This window comes from Macrotis lagotis, chromosome X (assembly GCF_037893015.1).
Source record: "Macrotis lagotis isolate mMagLag1 chromosome X, bilby.v1.9.chrom.fasta, whole genome shotgun sequence".
Classification (NCBI taxonomy): domain Eukaryota; kingdom Metazoa; phylum Chordata; class Mammalia; order Peramelemorphia; family Peramelidae; genus Macrotis; species Macrotis lagotis.
The window spans coordinates 154202782-154221861 of NC_133666.1; the positions used below are offsets into that span (position 1 = coordinate 154202782).

Genomic DNA, 19080 nt, shown 5'->3' on the forward strand with positions numbered 1-19080 from the left:
TGAAAATGTGTAGCCATAAAAACATTACCATAATAGTTATGTTGTAAAAGCAAACAACCCCACCCCAAGAAAAATAAAGTGAAAGAAAAAATAGTATGCTTCAGTCTGTATTCAGACATCATCAGCTTTGTCTTTGGGATGGATAACATTTTCACATGTCTTTCAGAGTTCTTTTCGGTCATAGCATTGCTGAGAAAAATAGGTCATAACTGCTCATTCTGCAATATTGCTGTAACTTTGTGCAAAGTACATTTCCCATTGCATCTATAAGTTGTTTTTTTTACTTAGAGTATCCTGTTCATCATTTCCCATAACAGAAGAGTATTTCATCTCAATTACATACCACAACTTGTTCAGTAATTCCCAAACCCCTGGGCATCCCTGCAATCACCAGCTCCATTCCACTTGAAAAGATCTGCTATAAATATTCTTATATGTGTAGATTCTTTTCTTCCTGTATTTCATCTCTTCTACAATATAGACCTAACAATGACACTGTTAGACCAAAGGGTTGGCATGGTTTTATAACTCTTTGGGTAAAGTTTCAAATGCTCTACAGAATTGTTCACTCATTTCACAACTCCTCCAACAATGCTTCAATGTCTCAATTTCCCTACATCCATTTCAACATCTGTCATTTTCTCCTTCTGTCCTATGAACGAATCCAATAGGTATACCTCTCAGAATTGTACCAACCCTCATTTCTCCTATGAGTAGTGAGTTGGAACATTTTTAAAAAATATTTAAATTATATTGATAACCTCTTCTGAAAACTGTTCGTATCACTTAATCATTTATCAATTGGGAAATGGTTCCTATTTTTATAAATTTGACTCAGTTCTCTCTGTTTGAGAAATGAGGTCTTTATCAAAGAAACTTGTTTCAATATTTTTTTTCCTACAGTTGCTATTGCTAGCTGTATTTCCCTCCATCCTGTTCCCCCATCCCCATTTATTCTATTCTTTCTCTCCTTTCTCTCCTTTCCCTCCTCAAAAGTGTGTTGCATCTGACTACTCTCTCCCAAGATCTTCCCTTTCTTCTATCACCTACACTCCCCCCCCTCCCTTACTCCTATCCCTTTCCTCTCCTATTTTCCTCTAGGGTAAGAGAGATTTCTATATCCAATTTAGTGTGTATGTGATTCTCCCTCTTAGCCACTTCCAATGAGAGTAAAGTTCACTCATTCCCCCCACCTTCCCCCTCTTCCACCCCACTGATAAAGTGTTTTCTTGTCTCTATCATGTGCAATAACTTATCCCATTCTACCTTTCCTTTCTCTTTCTCCCAGTATATTCCTTCCCCCCCACACATTAACCCCATCTTTTTAAAAAGATACCTTCAAATTCAACTCCCTTCTGTGCCTTGCTTATATATGCTTCTTCTAACTGGCCTAATAAATGAGAAGGTTCATATGAATTATAAGTATCATCTTCTTATGCAGGAATATAATCAGTTTAACATCAAGTCCCTCATAATTTTTGATTCCCAGTCTACCCTCTCTGTGCTTCACCTGAGATTTTACTTGAAGATCAATTTTTTTTTGTTTAGCTCTGGTCATTTCATCAAGAAAGTTGGAAAGTTCCCTATTTCACTGAATAATCCAACTTTTTTCCCCTGAAAGAGTATGTTCAGTTTTGCTGGGTGGTTGATTCTTGGTTATAATCCAAGCTCTTTTGCCCTCTAGAATTTCATATTCCAAGTCCTATGATTCCTTAATGTAGAAACTGCTAAATCTTGTGTTAACTGTAGCTCCATAGTATTTGAATTGTTTCTTTTTGGCGGTTTTCAATATTTTCTCCTTAACTGAGTAGTTCTGAAATTTGGCTATAATATCCCTGGCAATTTTCATTTTGGGATCTCTTTCAGGAGGTTATAGGTGAATTCAATTTCTATTTTACTCTCTGCTTCTAGGATATAAGGCAATTTTCCACAATGATTTCTTGAAAAAATGATATCTAGGCTTTTTTTTAGGGTCATGACTTTGAGGTGGCTCAATAATTTTTAAATTATCTCTTCTAGATCTGTTTTCCAGATCAGTTGTTTTTCCAATCAAGTATTTCATATTTTCTTCTAGTTTTTCATTCTTTTGATTTTGTTTTATTTTTTCTTGATTTCTCACAAAGTCATCAGCTTCCCTTAGCCCCATTCTACATTTTAAGGAATTATTTTCATCAGAGTACTTTTGTATCTCCTTTTCAATTTGATCAATTCTGCTTTTTAAGGCATTCTTTTCCCCATTAGTCTTTTGCCCTGCTTTTTCCATTTGATCCAAACTAGTTTTTAAGATATTATTTTCTTCAGTATTTTTTTTTTGTATCTCCTTCACCAAGCTGCTGATTTGGTTTTCATGATTTTCCTGCATCACTCTCATTTCTCTTCCCAATTTTTCCTCTACCTCCCTTGATTTTCAAAATCTTTTTTGAACACTTCTATATGGAGACCTTGGATGCAGAAGCTTTGACTTGATATTCTGAATGTGTATTTTGACCATAAGACCAAAGTAATTGTCTACGGTTGAATTTTTTTCTTCTGTTTTTTTTTTTAGGTTTTTGCAAGGCAAATGGGGTTAAGTGGCTTGCCCAAGGCCACACAGCTAGGTAATTATTAAGTGTCTAAGACTGAATTTGAACTCAGGTACTCCTGACTCCAGGGCTGGTGCTCTATCCACTGTGCCACCTAGCTGCCCTTTTCTTCTGCTTTATACTCATTTGCTCATCCACAACCTGATTTTAACTCTTTGTTAAGGTGGACCTCTACTGAAGGGTGGAGGACACATTGTTCCAAGCTTTTGAGGGTTTTTGTAGCTGTTTTCAGAGATACCCACCCTCCCCCCGGGGATGTGCAAGTTCTCAATTCCTCCAAGGTCTTCTGAAAGGCTGTAACTGCTCTCCTGACCTGGTTGTTGGATTATCACAAGCACTCCTTTCAGCCCTTACCTTAAGATGAATTTCTGTTCCACTGTAGACAATAAGCTCTGTTGTGCTGCTCCTTCAGGCTAGCAAAACAAGAGAGTCCTATCTTAGGGACAGTAAAGAGATTCATGAGGTCACCCCGACCCCTTACCATATGTGGGTCAAGCAGTCCCTGCCAAGTAACTTCTCAGGCCTACTCCTGGTCCCCTGGGACTGAGTCTACACTGAGGCCAGTGGATAGACAGATGGACAGATGGGCTTGCCCAGAGAAGCATTGGTTAGTAGCAAAACAGAATTCTTAAGGAAAGTCAGGATATAAATAGAATAGAAGAAAGAGAAGAAAATGGGATGGAAGGAAATATATGGGAATAGGATGTTTACCTGTAAAACAGAGGCAGATAGCAGAAATCAAAATCTAACAATGTTATTTATATAAGAGACACATTGGATACAAAAAGACACAGAGTTTAAATGACTGGAGCAGAATGACATTATGCCAAAGGTACCATAGACAATGAAGTAAAGTATAAAAAATTTACAGCAAATTTCTTGGATAAAGATCTCATTTCTCAAATATTTTTAGAGAACTGAAATTTATAAAAATAAGCCATTCTCTGACTGATAGTCAAAGGAAATAGGCAGTTTTCTGATGAAATAATCAAAGCTATCATGTGAATAATGCTCTAAAATCTAAATCACTATTGGTTAGAAAAAAGCAAACCAAAGAACTCTGAGGTATCACTTATTAGAAATTACAAGTACTGGAAGGGAAAAGGGAAAAATAGGTTCACCAATGAATTGTTGGCAGGGTAGTAAACTGGTTCAAACATTCTGGAGAGCAATTTGAAACCATGTCCAAAGGGCAACCAAAGGCATTCCCCTTGAGTTAACAATATCACTTCTAGATCTATATTCCAAAGAGATCTAAAGAAAAGGAAAAGGACTTATAGGTTCATAAATATTTATAACAGCTCTTTTTTAAGGTGGCAAGGACTTAGAAATTGAGAGAATGTTAATCAATTAGATTTTGGTTGAACAAGTTGTAGCATATGATTGTGATGCAATAGTATGCTTTGGGAAAGGAGAAGGGAGGTGGTGGTTTCAGAAAAACATGGCAAAGACCTATATGTACTGATGCAAAATGAAGTAAAAAGAACCAGAATGTCACTGTGCACACTAATTACACTATTGTAATGATGACCAACTGTAAACGACTTGCCTTCTCTGATCAATATAAATGATTCAAGAAAATTCCAAAATACTCATGATGAAAAATGCTAACTACTTCCAGAGAGATGAACTCTGAGTGCAAGTTGAAATATAATTTTCTCACTTTTTTGTTTCTTTTGCTGAGATGGCTAATATGGAAATATATTTTGTGTGATTTCATATATACAATTGATATCATATTTTGCCTTCTCTGTTGGAGTGGAGATGTGGGAGGTAGAGAATTAAAAACTCAGAATTTAAAAAGAAAAATGTTCTTAAAATATTCTTAAAATAAATCACAAACATTTTAAAATAAACCAATCAGAAAAATAGGAAAAAATGTTTCCTTTAGGGCAAGCTATACAACTATGTGATTATGAATGTTTGGGATAAGTTTTCATTTGATTCAGGCTCTTATTCTTTGGCCAAAAGATTTGAAAACACTTTGAGAAAAGGTTTTTTGAGTATATTCTCTAAATAAGGATGTTATGACAGTATTAAAAGTGTCCTTTTCTTTGTGAAGAGACAAAGTGATCCTCTAGTCAAGTGGAAGACTTATTCTACTAGACTCCAGAAAGCAGTACTATAGACAGGTTATGGTTCAGTATATGGCTTTGGAGTCAGAGGACCTTTGTTTAAATTCTGAATTCTGTTACTGTGGGACCTTGAGCAAGTCATTTATCACAGGGGCTAGTGGAATGAGACCATAGAAATGAAGTGATTTCTATGGTCTCATTCCACTTTTCTCTAAAATCGATGTTTTACTCCACAACTATCAAAATTCTCAAGATGGACTCTTCAATATTGCTTCATGAGCAACAGCTAAAAACAATGTTATCAGTGATATTAGAAAATAAATTTAGACTCCCAGTTCTAAAATAATAAAATTTTAAAAAAGAAAAGACTAGGAAATTCTTCATGACCCCACTTGAGATTTTATTGGCAAAGATCCTGGAATGGTTTGTGCTTTCCTTCTTTAGCTCATTTTACAGATGAACAAACTAAGGCAAACAGTATTAAGTGAAGTTCCTAGTATTGCACAGCTAGCAAGTATCTGAGTTCAGACAAGTTCAGGTCTTTCTGATTCCAGGCCCAGTCTTATATCCACTACATCATCTACAATTTCATCAGTAATATTATAGAAAAATTCTTAGGATTAGATTGACTATGGAGACTTCTCCCAATTCTAAAAATTGATTCTATGACTTCACTTTTCATTTTAAAAAGAAAATTTCTATAGTGCCTTATAATTTATAAAGCACTTTCTTTTTATTTCTTAAAATAAGTTTTATTGTTGCTTTTGTTTTTAAGATAATGATAATTTCTCATACATATATATGTAAATATATATCCATCTTGCAGCAACACAATGTAACTGAATCCTTCTTTGTCACAAAAAGAACAGTTAAGCAGAAAGGATTCGTAAATTATTATGCCTAATAAACTACGTTTCTCCTATAACCCTGCGCTATTTTACTGAGAGAAGAGGATCAGTTCATATTTTAGTCTATCAATAACATTTTGCTTTTATATTAGCCCACACAGGGTGAGCTTTTTGACTAAAATAATTTCCACCTGTACCCATTGCCGAGCTTCTTATTATATGAAAAAGATAAGCTCCACATGGTGCAAGTGACTTGCTTTCATGAATAATTATGACTCTTCTTCCATGAATCAGGACAACTGAAGGTGGCCATGGATATGAGGCAATCAGGGTTAAGTGACTTGTTCAAGGTCATACAACTAGTAAGAGTCAAGTGTCCAAGGCCAGATTCAAATTCCTTTCCTCTTGACTCCAAGGCCAGTCTCTCTCCACTGTGTCACCTAGCTGCCATCGACTTACAAGTAGAATTTGTGGAGTGAGGTGAGAAAACTGAGTTGAGACCCCTGAGACCCAAAAGAAGTTTTGTCTGATTTTTAAGGTACCATTTGAGTAAGAAGAGACACTGACCTTCTTCCCTAACTCTGGGTTTTGTGACCAGTGGCTAGAAAATACTGGGTGACACAAAGATAGATAAGGAGGTTGAAGTTATTGACATAATGAACTTGGAAGAGGAAACTTTCAGGAGAGGCCTGCCAGCAATACTGTGACCGTAACGCTTCTTCTTCTGGTGTGAGGCTCTCTGAAACTCTCAGAGGCCACAGACTGGTTCACCAAAAAAGCAAAGTGAGGTGCAATGGGGTGCTTGGTGAGCAATGGGGTGTGTAGGACTGACTATTGTATCACTTGGAGTGCTTCCTATCCATAATATTCACTAATAAGAAATCAAAGTGATACAGCTGACCAGGCTAACTTAGGAGGCTAAATCCTAGGATTTTTTTCTTGCTTCTGTTTTTTTTTTTTTTTTAAATTTCAATCCAGTATAGCATATTATGAAAAGCACTGTTTGGCAGTTAAAAGACTAGGAAATAGCATAGCATTGCAAATTGAGTCCAATATCTGCCTTGAATCAGAGAGCCTAGAGTTCAAATCCTGCCTTATACAATTACTAGACACAACTTCTTTGATACAGTTTATTCACCTAAGAAATGAAAATAATAGGGGTGGCTAGGTGGCTCACCGGCCCTGGAGTCAGGAGTACCTGGGTTCAAATCCTGTCTCAGACACTTAATAATTACCTAGCTGTGTGGCCTTGGGCAAGCCACTTAACCCCATTTGCCTTGCAAAAGCCTAAAAAAAAATGAAAATAATTGCACCTACTTCTCACAGTAGGATCAATGGAGAGTATTTAAATGCAAACTGTTATTATTGGCCATGGGATCTTAAGAAAATCATTTATACCTTCTAAGCCTTACTTTTCTCATGTGTAAAAGGCATGGGGTGAGTAATATTGGTTTTTCTAGATTGCTGTAAGGATTCTTCCATTTTTCTGTAGTCCTCACCATTCTGCTATAAATTAACTGGTCCTATCATAAGTTGCTGGTGGAGGTCCTTTGGGTTAAAAAAAATAGATGTAAAGGACCTGAAAATGATAATGATACCTGACAATCTTCACAAATATAATGATTAGCTTTGCTGCTGCCCTCCACCTCCCCTATCCCTCAAAGCCCCACCACTGTGATCCTGAAGTCTCAGTCCTGAAGGTAAAACAGCATTATAAAGGGAAAATATAAAGTTCTTCAGGTCCATAATTAATTAAATTAAGAATCAGGTCAACTTTCTGACTGGTCTTGCTCTGGCCTTGTACCTGTAATCAAAGTTTTAGCTTATTTCTTGTAAATAAATCACCTTGCACTCTGGTTCCAGTAAATAGGTCTCTGTCATGGTCACGTAGTTCCTTTTGGAAAGGAGACAGTGCCTTGCTCCTCCAGTATTCCCAGTATATGGAGTCCTTGTGGCTGAGTCTCTGTTTTCTACAGTCAGATTTTTTTATGTTAATCAGTTACCAATGAAGGTTTTAATCTATAAAACAGTAATAATAAAGGAGTTAAGTTCTGTCTGGCTGTTAGGAAATAAATCTACCTATTGTCCACAACTACTCTGATATTAATCTCCTTCTTTCTTAGATTTTGGGGTATTGTCAGATGTTAAGACTTTACAGTTGGTGGCCTGAGAATGGCAGCAGGACTTAGATTTCTGCACCAAAAAAAAAGCAGCTAAACCATATAGCAGCCCTAAGCCCCTGAAATTTTCAGAATGACTGATTCTCCTGAGGCTGTTCCAAATTTTGAAGAGATGTTTGCCAATTGATTCACACAAGATGATAAAGAGTATCAAGAATATTTGAAACGGCCTGCAGATTCCCCTCCAATTGTTGAAGAGTGGGACAGCAGATCTAGTGGTAATCAAAGAAACAGAGGTAATCGGTTGTAGGATAACAGACACTTTTGAGGAAGGGATGGCAGGGAGGGTTGGCCAAGTGACAACAGATCTAATCAATGGCATGGAAGACCGTGGGGTAATAACTATCAGCAGCACAGACAAGAACCTTACTACCATCATCAGTATGGACAATATGGTAATAATCAGTGTCCTCCTTATGGCTACTATTAAAGTTGGCAATCATAAAGCAAAGCAAATACATTCTTTTCTGTCATGTCAAAATCTTGCCTATTCCCTTTGTTTAGTTATGATTTTCTGTATACGATTTTATATAGATAATATTAAGCAACTTGAGGCTGTGATGTACAAATAAACTAGAAAGAAGTGATGGTTACTGGAAATGATAAATCCTGTAGAGAAGTTATGGACAATGTTGTTTAACTTCTACCTCAAATTCATCTTTATTTCATATTTTATTAGTACATTGAATTTCATTTTTTTCTACATGAGGCTGCCAGTAATCATAAGTTTGTAAAGTTTCTTTCAAATTCACTGGAATATCTGTGAACATAGATGTGATTATTTATGGAATTTTTCAGACTTTAATGAAGTAATTCATCAAAAGACATATTTGGCTTGCAAAATATTATTTAACAGCAGTTGAAACACATAATTGATTTACCTTTCATTTGACTTTGATGGTTTCGAAATAATAACTGTACCATGTGAAAGCCTATTTTAAAGGTCTGCGTTCTATACTAGTAATAAAAGGAAGACAAGAATAAAGATGTACAAAAAGCAAAAAAAAAAAAACAGACTTTACCTAGTACCTCTCCCATATTTGTGAATCTGTCTAGTGTCAGGGTATTTTGAGGCATCCTTGTTCAGACCCATTCCATGGTCATCTGATTTGAAGTCTTAACAAGAAAATGACATACTTTCAATAAGTTTTCACTTTAAAATAGATTTTGTTGATATATATCTATATCTATATCTATATCTATATCTATATCTATATCTATATCTATATCTATATCTATATCTATATCTATATCTATATCTATATCTACATCTATATCTATATCTATATCTATATCTATATCTATATCTATATCTATATCTATATCTATATATCTATATCTATATCTATCTATCTATCTATCTATCTATCTATCTATCTATCTATATATATATATATATATATATATATTACATTGCCATATCCATAATGGGCTCTTCAGGCTACAGAATTAGCCTGAGATTTAGGTGCAGACTTGCAGACTTGTTCCAAATTGATCACCATGACTATCAAGAAAGAGGTTTGTATATACCATATTGTTGCCAATTTGTCACCAGAAACTCATATACTAGCACTTTGCCTGTCATTAATGGGACTGCCATGGTGCTTTCTAATATGGATGGGATCTACATACATAGTCCATGGACTTCCATAGGTTTCAGGTCATCATCAGAAGTCCTGTTTCCTATTAAAACAGGCCATGGGGTGAAAAATGGTTCTGGAAAAGGCAATGAGAAACATGACTTTGCATCATATATCCTTCAGTATAATCAACATGATGTGCATGTCATGCCATCATTCATTTGATGTCATGGTCTTCTTCAATTACAATAAAATTCTGTCAAATAAATTGCTATAATCATTTACTACTGCTTCTTTTATATGTAATCTCTTCCACTGATTCACCACTCTATTTTAAAGCCAGTACTAGATAGTTTTGATGACTGCTGCTTTATAATATAGTTTTAGATCTGGTACGAGTAGGTCACTTTCCTTTGCATTTTTTTTCATTAATTCTCTTGATAGTCTTGACCTTTGGTTCTTCAAGTTGGAATTTGTTACTATTTTTTCTAGCCCTATAAAATAATTTTTAGTAGTTAGATTAGTATGACACTGAATGAGTAATTTATTTTAGGTAGAATTATCAATTTTATTATATTAGCTCTGCCTACCTGAGTAACTGATATTTTTTCCATTTATTTAGATCTGACTTTATTAGTGGGAAAAGTGTTTTGTAATTGTTTTCATAAAGTGGCTGGGTTTGTCTTGACAGGTACATTCCCAAGTATTTTATGTTGTCTCAGTTACTTTAAATAGAATTTCCCTTTTGTCAAAAGTTATAATTTTATATTGATTGGAATGATATATATAATGAACTTAATAAAACAATTTATTTTCACAGCCAGCTTCTGGGCATGGGAGAGCAGAGAAAACAAAGTAACAGAAGTCATCCATCAATCATGACAAATCCTGTCCTATTTGTGCTTATCTGTGTTAAGTGAAATGTATCAATAGAACTTTTACGATATTATAACACCAAAATTATACAATCATCCCAGCTATTTCCACTTGGATGTTCACAAGTGATGTAATTATAGTATTGTCTTGCATGGTAGGCTTGTCCTGGGAAGATCACTCAAGTCCTAGGTCTGATCCACCTGACCACTTTTAATTATTATAAAATATATGACTTTACATTAGTAAGGTGTAGCTCCAAGAAATATCCAGTGATTTGCAAATTGGTTCCTTGCGAAGAGAGTAATTAAAAACTGCTATGTGATTTACTGGCACTCTGTGTCTGGTCTATTTTGTTTGGTTAAATAAAAACTTGGTTAACACTTTCTAACTTTTGCTGCTGGACTTGGTTGTTATTATATAGAAATAGTAATGATTTATGTAGGGTTATTTTATACCCTGCTACTTTGCTAAAGTTGTTAATTATTTCAAGTAGTTTTTTTTTAAAAAAACTGTTTAGTTTTTACATGCTTTGTTATTGTTCAAGGCTTGTTGGTAGAAAGGTAGAAAAATATCTCACTGAATAGGAAATTGACACCCTACCGATTGGTTCTTGTATTGTTTGAAACGCAGATTTCCTGTGAATTTTTTTTTTTTTTGTGAGTGACAAGGGATAGGATTTCTTCCTTTGCCTCTAGTAACCTGAAAGGTTGCAGTTCCATTCTTGCTTAACCATGTACTTGCCTAATTGATGGTGAGACTAAATCTTAAACAACTTGCTGTCTCTTATTCATTATGTTGCCTTCTGTCAGCCCAATAGTGGACTGTCTGTTAGACAGAGATAGTGTGAGTGGTGGACATTTCTGGTCATGGTAAAGGGTACCCCATGAATTTCAAAGTCCCTTGCTTCTCCAGTTGACATCTTCTTCAGGAGGGCTACTTCTTGAAGTTATACACCTTTTAGAAAGGAAGGCACACAATCTCCTGATCAGTAGAAAGATATTCTGTTCATTCCATGACATGTCTATAGATTCTTTTCTCTGAATTTCTTATTTTCATAATTTCTTATTGAACACTAATATTCCATTTCATTCATATATCAAAAGATTTTTCCCTCAGCCAACAATGAATCACTAAGCACCAACTTTTTTCTTTCTTTTTCAACACAAGTGCTGCAGTTAATTTGCTGTGTTGTTGTTCAGTCATTTTAGTCATGTCTGACTCTTTGTGATCCATTTAAGGTTCTCTTGATAGAGTGGTTTGTCATTTCCTTCTCCAATTCATTTTTCGTTTTTTTTTTTTTTTTGTTAGGGTTTTGCAAGGCAATAGGGTTAAGTGGTATGTGCAATGCCACGTAGGTAATTATTAAGTATCTGAGGCTGGATTTGAACTCTGGTACTCCTGACTCTAGGGCAGTGCTCTATTCACTGTGTCACCTAGCCACCCCTCCAATTCATTTTATGGATCAGGGCTATCCAACCAACCATACTTTTAAAAGTTTTTATTGAAACAAAAGACAATATATTTTGATTTGCCATTTTAATGAGAGCTCTGGTAGCTTGGTTTTATTTACTAAAGTATTTAGTAAATGTACAGGTGGGCTGCATAAAATCATCCTGCAGGCCACATTTTGTACAGCATTGTCATAGATGATGAAACTGAGGCCAATAGGGCTATGTGACTTGCCCAGGGTCACATTCTAGAAAGTGTCTGAAACTGGATTTGAATTCATGAAGATGAGACTTCTTGACTTTAGGTCCATCACTCTATCCACTGAATCACCCTTTCCTATAAATTGGACCTTTATTTCTATCTCGACTTCCATGATATATATATATGCTGAATGGTGAGATCATTAAGTCAAGGAGTATGGACAATATTATTGTTTTTCTCACATGGTTCTAAATTGGTATCAAAAATAGCTGGTCCTATTCATATTTCATAAATATTTTATCAGTGTGCCTACTATTGATTATTCCTATTTTTGAGTTAAATATGTAGCTGGAGAAGAAAATTCAAGTTATTTTAATATGCATTTCTCTTACTATTAGGAATTTGAAACATTTCCATATAGTCAGATTTGGGCTGTAATTCTGCTTTTGAAAATTCCATTGATATTATCCGATTTAACTATTGCAGAATGGTTATTGGTATTCTATTTTTTCATTTTATAATATTATATATTATATATGTCTCTTGTATATGATATTTAGTGCAAATATTTCCTACTTTAAAGTTTATATTATCAAAAAGACTTTTGTGATTTTCTTTGTCCTATGATTGATTTAGAATTCTTTTCTTAAAATAAATTTGAAATTATGATAATAATATAACAAAAATATCTTTGACCTAGAAATTCCATTTCTAGGTATATGCTTAGTACAGTATCTAGAAAATAGCACACACTTAGTAAAAATATTAACTGACTGATATGCCCCAAAGAAGCAAAAAAATAATTAAGGGGTTCCAATATATACCAAAATATTTAGTCACATTTTATACAGTATCAAAGGACTAGGAATATTTTAGATACATATCAATTGGTCAATGACTAAGTAAAATGTGGCACATAATCTTTAATAGACTTCTTGATTATTTCTATGACTAATTTTTTAATACAATAATTGTTTACTCTTGCTACACATTCTCCCTTTTAAATCTGTATCTTTTGCTTGTATTTCCATTCTATAATTCCTGTTTTGTCATGCTATTTAATAAAAATAATTGTTAAATGACTATTGTGCAGTAGGTACTGTGATAACAATGGGAATAAAAAGAATATATTACCTCTTCTCAATAAGCTAACATTCTAACTGGGTTCTTTTTATGTGTAAATACACACACATATATATATATATATATACACATATATGTAAATGTGTACATATCTATTTAATATAGGAAGGGCACTTGTATTAAAATACATTGAGAAAAGCTTCATGTAGAAAGTGGGATTTTTATTTGGGAATTGGAGGAAGCCAAGGAGTGCAAAAGGAGAGAGAGAGAGAGAGAGAGAGAGAGACAGAGAGAGAGAGAGAGAGAGAGAGAGACAGAGAGAGACAGAGACAGAGACAGAGAAAGAGAAGTCAGTTGCCTGGAGTTGGAAGATGTAGTGTCTTGTGTGAGGAAAGATGGAAGGAAGGAGGAAAGGAAAGATGTGCATTTATAAATTACCTACTACATATCAGGTATTGTTCTGGGTATGTTAAGAATATTGTTTCATTTGGTCTTCATAATAAGCCTGGGAGATAAGGGTTATTATTGTGCCTGTTTTACAGTTTTACAGATAAGGAAACTGAAGTTGACAATTAAATTAAATTCTTTGTCCAGGATCATGTGGCAGCTGGTCAACATCTGAGGCACAATTTAGCTTCACAATCTTCAGAATTTAGACTTCACAATTTAGACTTCAAGTCCAGTATTCAATCCACTGTGCCACAGTGACCACAAAGCACCACAGCAAAGAAGCCAGTATTACTGGAGAATCGAGTATGTAGATGTGGGCAAGGCATAAGAAGACTAGAATGGTTAGGAGGGAGACTAGGGTAGGAAGAGCTTTGAATGCAAACATTAGATTTGATATTAGATCTTGGAGGTTATAAGAAGTCACTCAGTTTTATCACATAGGGGGTGACATGATCATATCTATGCTTTAAGAAGATGAATTTGATAATTTAAAGGAGGATGAATTGGAATGTGGAAAAATTTGAGGCAGGGAGAACAACCACAAAACCTATTTTTGCTATGATTTACATAGGCAAATTTAGTATTTCTGTCATTACAATTTGTTTATGATTCCTGTATGCCCATGATTTTTTTTTTGGTAAAAGTACCACAGTATGATAAAAGTCATCAGAAATCAGTCAGATTTAATATTTCCCAATAATTTATTGAATTTGTTTTCTTTTTTTACCTCTCTCTTTCAAAAAAATCAAAATTTATATTTATCAATATCCTGCAGAGGAAAGAGAGATCTCCTATCATTATTTATTAGTATCAGTCTTTTTGCAATTTATCTAGCTTTCTTTTGAGAAGGGAGGAGCTATTCTCTTTTAAAGTTTTTGCCTTTTGTTTCCAGTACCTAGTTCACAGTAGGCACTTAATAGATGCTTGTTAAGTGATTAATATATTAATTAGTGAATAAATATTTAATATTATTATTTTTTATTGTCAATGATGCCTTCAAGGAAAATATAATTATGCTGTTTGCCTGTCTTGGTTTTATCATAAATATTTTTCTACCATAGCTAAGATCTTTAGTGTAAAACCTGCTTTTTAAAGTCAACTTAACCTCATCATTGCTCTGCATACATCATTACTCTGTATGCAGCAAATTGTCAGTTTTAAAAATCTATTCCTCCATTCTTTTTCTTTCTTTTTTGGTTATCTTAATCCATGAAAAATTAGGGCTATATGATTATAATTTTTTTCTCCCAGAAAATGCAGAGATGAATATATGTGTATGTAGATTTTTATGACAGTAAAAAAAATTCACAACCACTGTAAATTATCTTGCATGATACTAATCTGTTGTCTCCCCACTTTGTCCTAAACTTTCTTCCCTCCCTGCCAAATCACAAGATTCTAGAGTTCATTTTTATTACTGTTTTCTCTATTGTCTTGCCTTTCTCACTCCAACCTCGGACAAGAATGTAATACCTAATCCTTCCATTCCCCTCTCATAAACTCCTACTTTCTTCTCTTTTAGCATCATTAATTTTCTTTTTTTCTTTTTTTTAGGTTTTTGCAAGGCAAATGGGGTTAAGTGGCTTGCCTATCTCTACACAGCTAGGTAATTATTAACTGTCTGAGACTGGATTTGAACCCAGGTACTCCTGACTCCAGGGCCACTGTGCCACCTAGCCGCCCCAGCATCATTAATTTTCAGTGGTCCTTTCTAAAAGAATTCTTTCTTTTTTTTCTCTCCCCAAGAAATATTAATATCCTAAAAGAGGCAACTGGGGAAAATGTTTTAAAATTTTAAATCCATGATCTTATAATATAGTTATTTTCTACTATGCCTTGAAAGAGATTCCTAATTAGTAAAGTTAAAGAAGCTAATTAAAATGAATTCCATTAATTTAAAAAATCAATTTTTTAAAACTGTCTTTATAAAGTTAACACATAAATGTTACAAACTTCTATTGTAATATTGCTCTTTATACAATTCATTCCATTGACCCAGGAATCAATTAAACATAAGATCTTAGTGAATTTGCAACTAGTCCAACCATATATCTGTCATTTCACCCCAACTATGTTTCTTTAATCATCCCATTGTAAGGGGGAACACAGTCCCAGGATCACTTAAAATTAATCATCTGAATGACTTTACTAGGAGTCCATTTGTTACAGCCTTATAATAGATTAGAAGAGTGAACTTCACCTGACTGATTTTCTAAAAGTTGAATTTCTTGACAAGTTGGCAGAATTTCTAGTTGAATCCTGTAATGATAAGGTAATTACTTAGCTTGAGTGGTAGTTTATACCATTTTACTGTAATTAACATGATTAAGTTAAAAAAAAGAACCATGCAGATGAATCTTTTCTTCGTTTCTCAAAGAAATTTTAAAGGACTCACAGTCTTCTTGAAGTTAATCTGAAAGCTGGAGTAGGAAGATCATTGCCTGATCCCTATACAGCTGGTTCTTCTCCCTTACACTTCATTTGTTGCCCAATATCCTGCCTTCTGAGAATTATTTTTCCCATTTTTCCCATTAGCAAGATGGCATTCAAACTCTCTTTTATATGTCTTCAGCCTCCTGATAATAAATTTGTGTTCTAGAAGGAAACAAATAGTCAAATTGGGGTCCACAGGAATTTGTACATTTCAATTGCAGCTCATAGTTATTGCTAACAAAAAAGGATTATAATGTTTATGATGCAGCATCTGGCTTCATTTCTCAAACACTTTAATGATGTCATAGAGAGAGAGAGTAATATTCTCTTTTTAAGTGATGATATATCTGAGGCCTGAAAAAAAGTAAGGGGCCTTGATAATTCAAACTGGTTTGAGATTCCTAATAAGTTCATTCAAATATACCACTTCGTGTCAAAGGTACCATGTAACTAACCCAGAAACACTTTACCATCTTTATTATATATCTTGCACTCTAATTTAATGTGGGGGCAGTAAGTTTTGTTAACTACATGATCATCTCACCTCACTGTAAAATTTTCACTCTCTCTATAACTAATTGACTCTTTCTGTGATGAATACAAAAATGTCTAGGTCTCCCTATCCTCAAAAAAAACTTTGGGGGTGACTAGGTGGCTAGGGCGCAGTAGATAAAGCACTGGCCCTGGAGTCAGGAGTACCTGGGTTGAAATCCGATCTCAGACACTTAATAATTACCTAGCTGTGTGGCCTTGGGCAAGCCACTTAACCCCATTGCCTAGCAAAAAAAAAAAAAAAAAAAAACCTATAAAAAAACTTTTTTCTTCAAATTCTCATCATAAATGTTTTCTCCATTTCATAGCCACATTCTTCCTTATCTTCACTTTCCTCTCATTAACTTCTCAACTTCTGGATACTAATGCTGGATACCCATCCCCTCAGGCAACTAAAACTATCTTCTGAGTTACTTTTATTGTTATTCAGTGACTTTCAGTCCCATTGACTCTTTGTGATCCTATTTGGGGTTTCCTTGGAAAATATATTATAGTGGTTTGCCATTTCCTTCTCCAGATCATTTTTTTTTTGTTTGAGAAAACTGAGGCAAACAGTGTGAAGTGATTTATCCAGGATCACCTAGCTAGTAAGTGTTTCAGGCCAGATTTGAACTCAGGAAGGTGAATCTGCCTCACTTCAGGCCCAGAATTCTGTCTACTGTACCACCTAGCTGTCCAAAGAAAGCTTTAATGGCCCTTTACTTAAAAAATAAAACAAACAAACAGGAAAAACAACCTCACTAATTTCAAGTTGATCTTTCAACAGAAAAGGAAGTCATTTTCTGTGAATTATCTATTTTATTTTTAGTTACTTTTCACTAATTGAGCATTATTTTTCAGAACAACATTATATTATATAAAAGGGAGATTTCATATAATGGTTCTCTGCAAGATATGTTTAGAAATAAGTAATTTATTATCTGTATGACACATGTGTTATTTCCAATTCAACATTCAAAACATTCAAAGTTTTTGCATTCTCTCTCTCTCTCTCTCTCTCTCTCTCTCTCTCTCTCTGTTGCTGTCTATTTCTTTGTCTTTCTCAGTCTTTGTCTCTGTGTCTCTGTCTCTGTCTCTCTCTCTCTCTCTCCCCTCATTCCAAGATGTTCTCAATCATTAGTCAATCAATAACTATTTATTAAGAGTCTATGATGTGCCTGGTACAAATATGGACAAACAATTTAATTATAGATTTAAAAATCATTTAAGAGAAAGAAGGCACTACAATTATGAGGGGATTGGAAAAAGCTTCGTGAAGAAAATGGAATTTTGACACTTAGAGGCAGGGAAGGCAGTAGGAATATATCAGGAGGGAGAACATTTCAGATTTGGAGGACATCCAGAAAAAATGCCTGGAGGCAAGAGGTGGAGTGTCTGGTTTGTGCAATAATCAGGAAGCCAGTTCACTGGATTGGAGAGTACCTGGCTAGGAGGGAGGTTAAAAACTGAAAATGTAGAAGGAAAATTGTGAAAGTTTTGAATAATAAATGGAGGATTTTGTATTTGAATTTGGAAAGATGGGAAATCATTGGAGTTTATCAAGAAGGGGTGTGTGTGTGTGTGTGTGTGTGTGTGTGTGTGTGTGTGTGTGTGTGGCAAAGTCACTTTGGATTCTGAATGTAAGATGTATTGGAGTGGGAAGCAGGATTAGGCAAGAGAAGGCAGAATGAAAGTGGAAAGCTGATACATCATGTTTGGATAAGGGGATTTTGGAATTCTTGATAGTGGATATGGTATATTTGTGAGTAATGGCAAGGGTCAAGTATATGAGCATCTTTGTGTATGACTGAAGTGGGGGGGTAGAGGAGGTCATGGGGACTGAGTAGGTAGAGGAACTAAGTGTTTAGGGTAATTGAGAGAGAATCAAAAAAACCTGCTGACAATGGTGCCATAGATTCATAATTGGAAATTCACCTAAGAATTTCATTTTAATTTTATGGCACAGTATAGCTCAGTGGTTTCAAATGGAAAGAGAAATAAAGTCATTAAGCCATCCACAAGGAACTATGTGGGTCACATTTTGACTTGATTACAAAATGTAATGTTATTTATAGTTTATAATATTTTTATTTATTTTGCTAAATATTTCTCAATTAATTTTAATCTGATTTGGGACTCGCACAGAAATGTTGCAGTCACATATTTGACCCCTCTGGTATAAATCATTTGCTATTCTTTCTAAACTCTGATTGTCTTCAATTATTTTGCTAATTATGGCTTGTTAATAATATGTCTACCTATATGCTAAATGTGTGTACCATTATACCCATAAAGCAAATAAAAAGAAAAAATGCCAAGTTATTTTAATTATAACATTATATTTATAATTTTTATAATTTAAATAATATTTATAGTTATAATTATAATAACAACAAAATGTTACTGAATTCTTATTGAATTCAGTCAAAGTAGCTTCTAGATGGTATCATTTACTCTAAAGAAACCAATTATAGAGGAGTTGAATTTTGTTAATAGTTCCAACTATTTTAATAATACAGAGGACCAAGCTTATCCTATGAAGATCTCTTTTAGACATTAGCCTCATTTAATGTAATTTCTTTTTTTATTGTTTTTTAAGTTATGCAATTTTCCCCCAATGTCACTTCCCTTCCCCCACCCCCATCGAATGTAGTCTGATAGTCTTTACATTATTTCCATGCTATGGATTGATCAAAATTAAATGTGTTGAGAGAAATCATATCCTTAAGGAAAAAGATAGAATAAATTAAAAGCAATAATATTTGGTCTTTGTTTAAACTCCACAATTCTTT

At 34.3% G+C, this 19080-nt stretch overlaps 2 long non-coding RNA genes and 1 pseudogene across 5 annotated transcripts in view; 2 read left to right on the plus strand and 1 right to left on the minus strand.

Annotated features, from left to right (window-relative positions):
- LOC141501248 (uncharacterized) overlaps positions 1-19080 on the plus strand; it is a 201691-nt gene that overhangs the window by 24579 nt on the left and 158032 nt on the right. For 2 of the 4 annotated variants that reach the window (XR_012472182.1, XR_012472183.1), the window contains one exon: positions 10086-10436. The exons of the other annotated variants lie outside the window; for them this stretch is intronic. This is a non-coding gene — a long non-coding RNA (uncharacterized LOC141501248). Of the gene's footprint in view, positions 1-10085; positions 10437-19080 lie in introns of those variants that run through there. 4 annotated transcript variants of the gene reach the window in all.
- LOC141502797 (RNA guanine-N7 methyltransferase-activating subunit-like protein) lies at positions 7759-8145 on the plus strand (annotated as a pseudogene).
- On the minus strand, positions 8719-15858 carry LOC141501250 (uncharacterized). Its single transcript, XR_012472186.1, has 3 exons — positions 15720-15858; positions 15525-15583; positions 8719-8801 (listed from the first exon to the last, which is right to left on the minus strand). It is a non-coding gene; the product is annotated as an uncharacterized LOC141501250 (long non-coding RNA).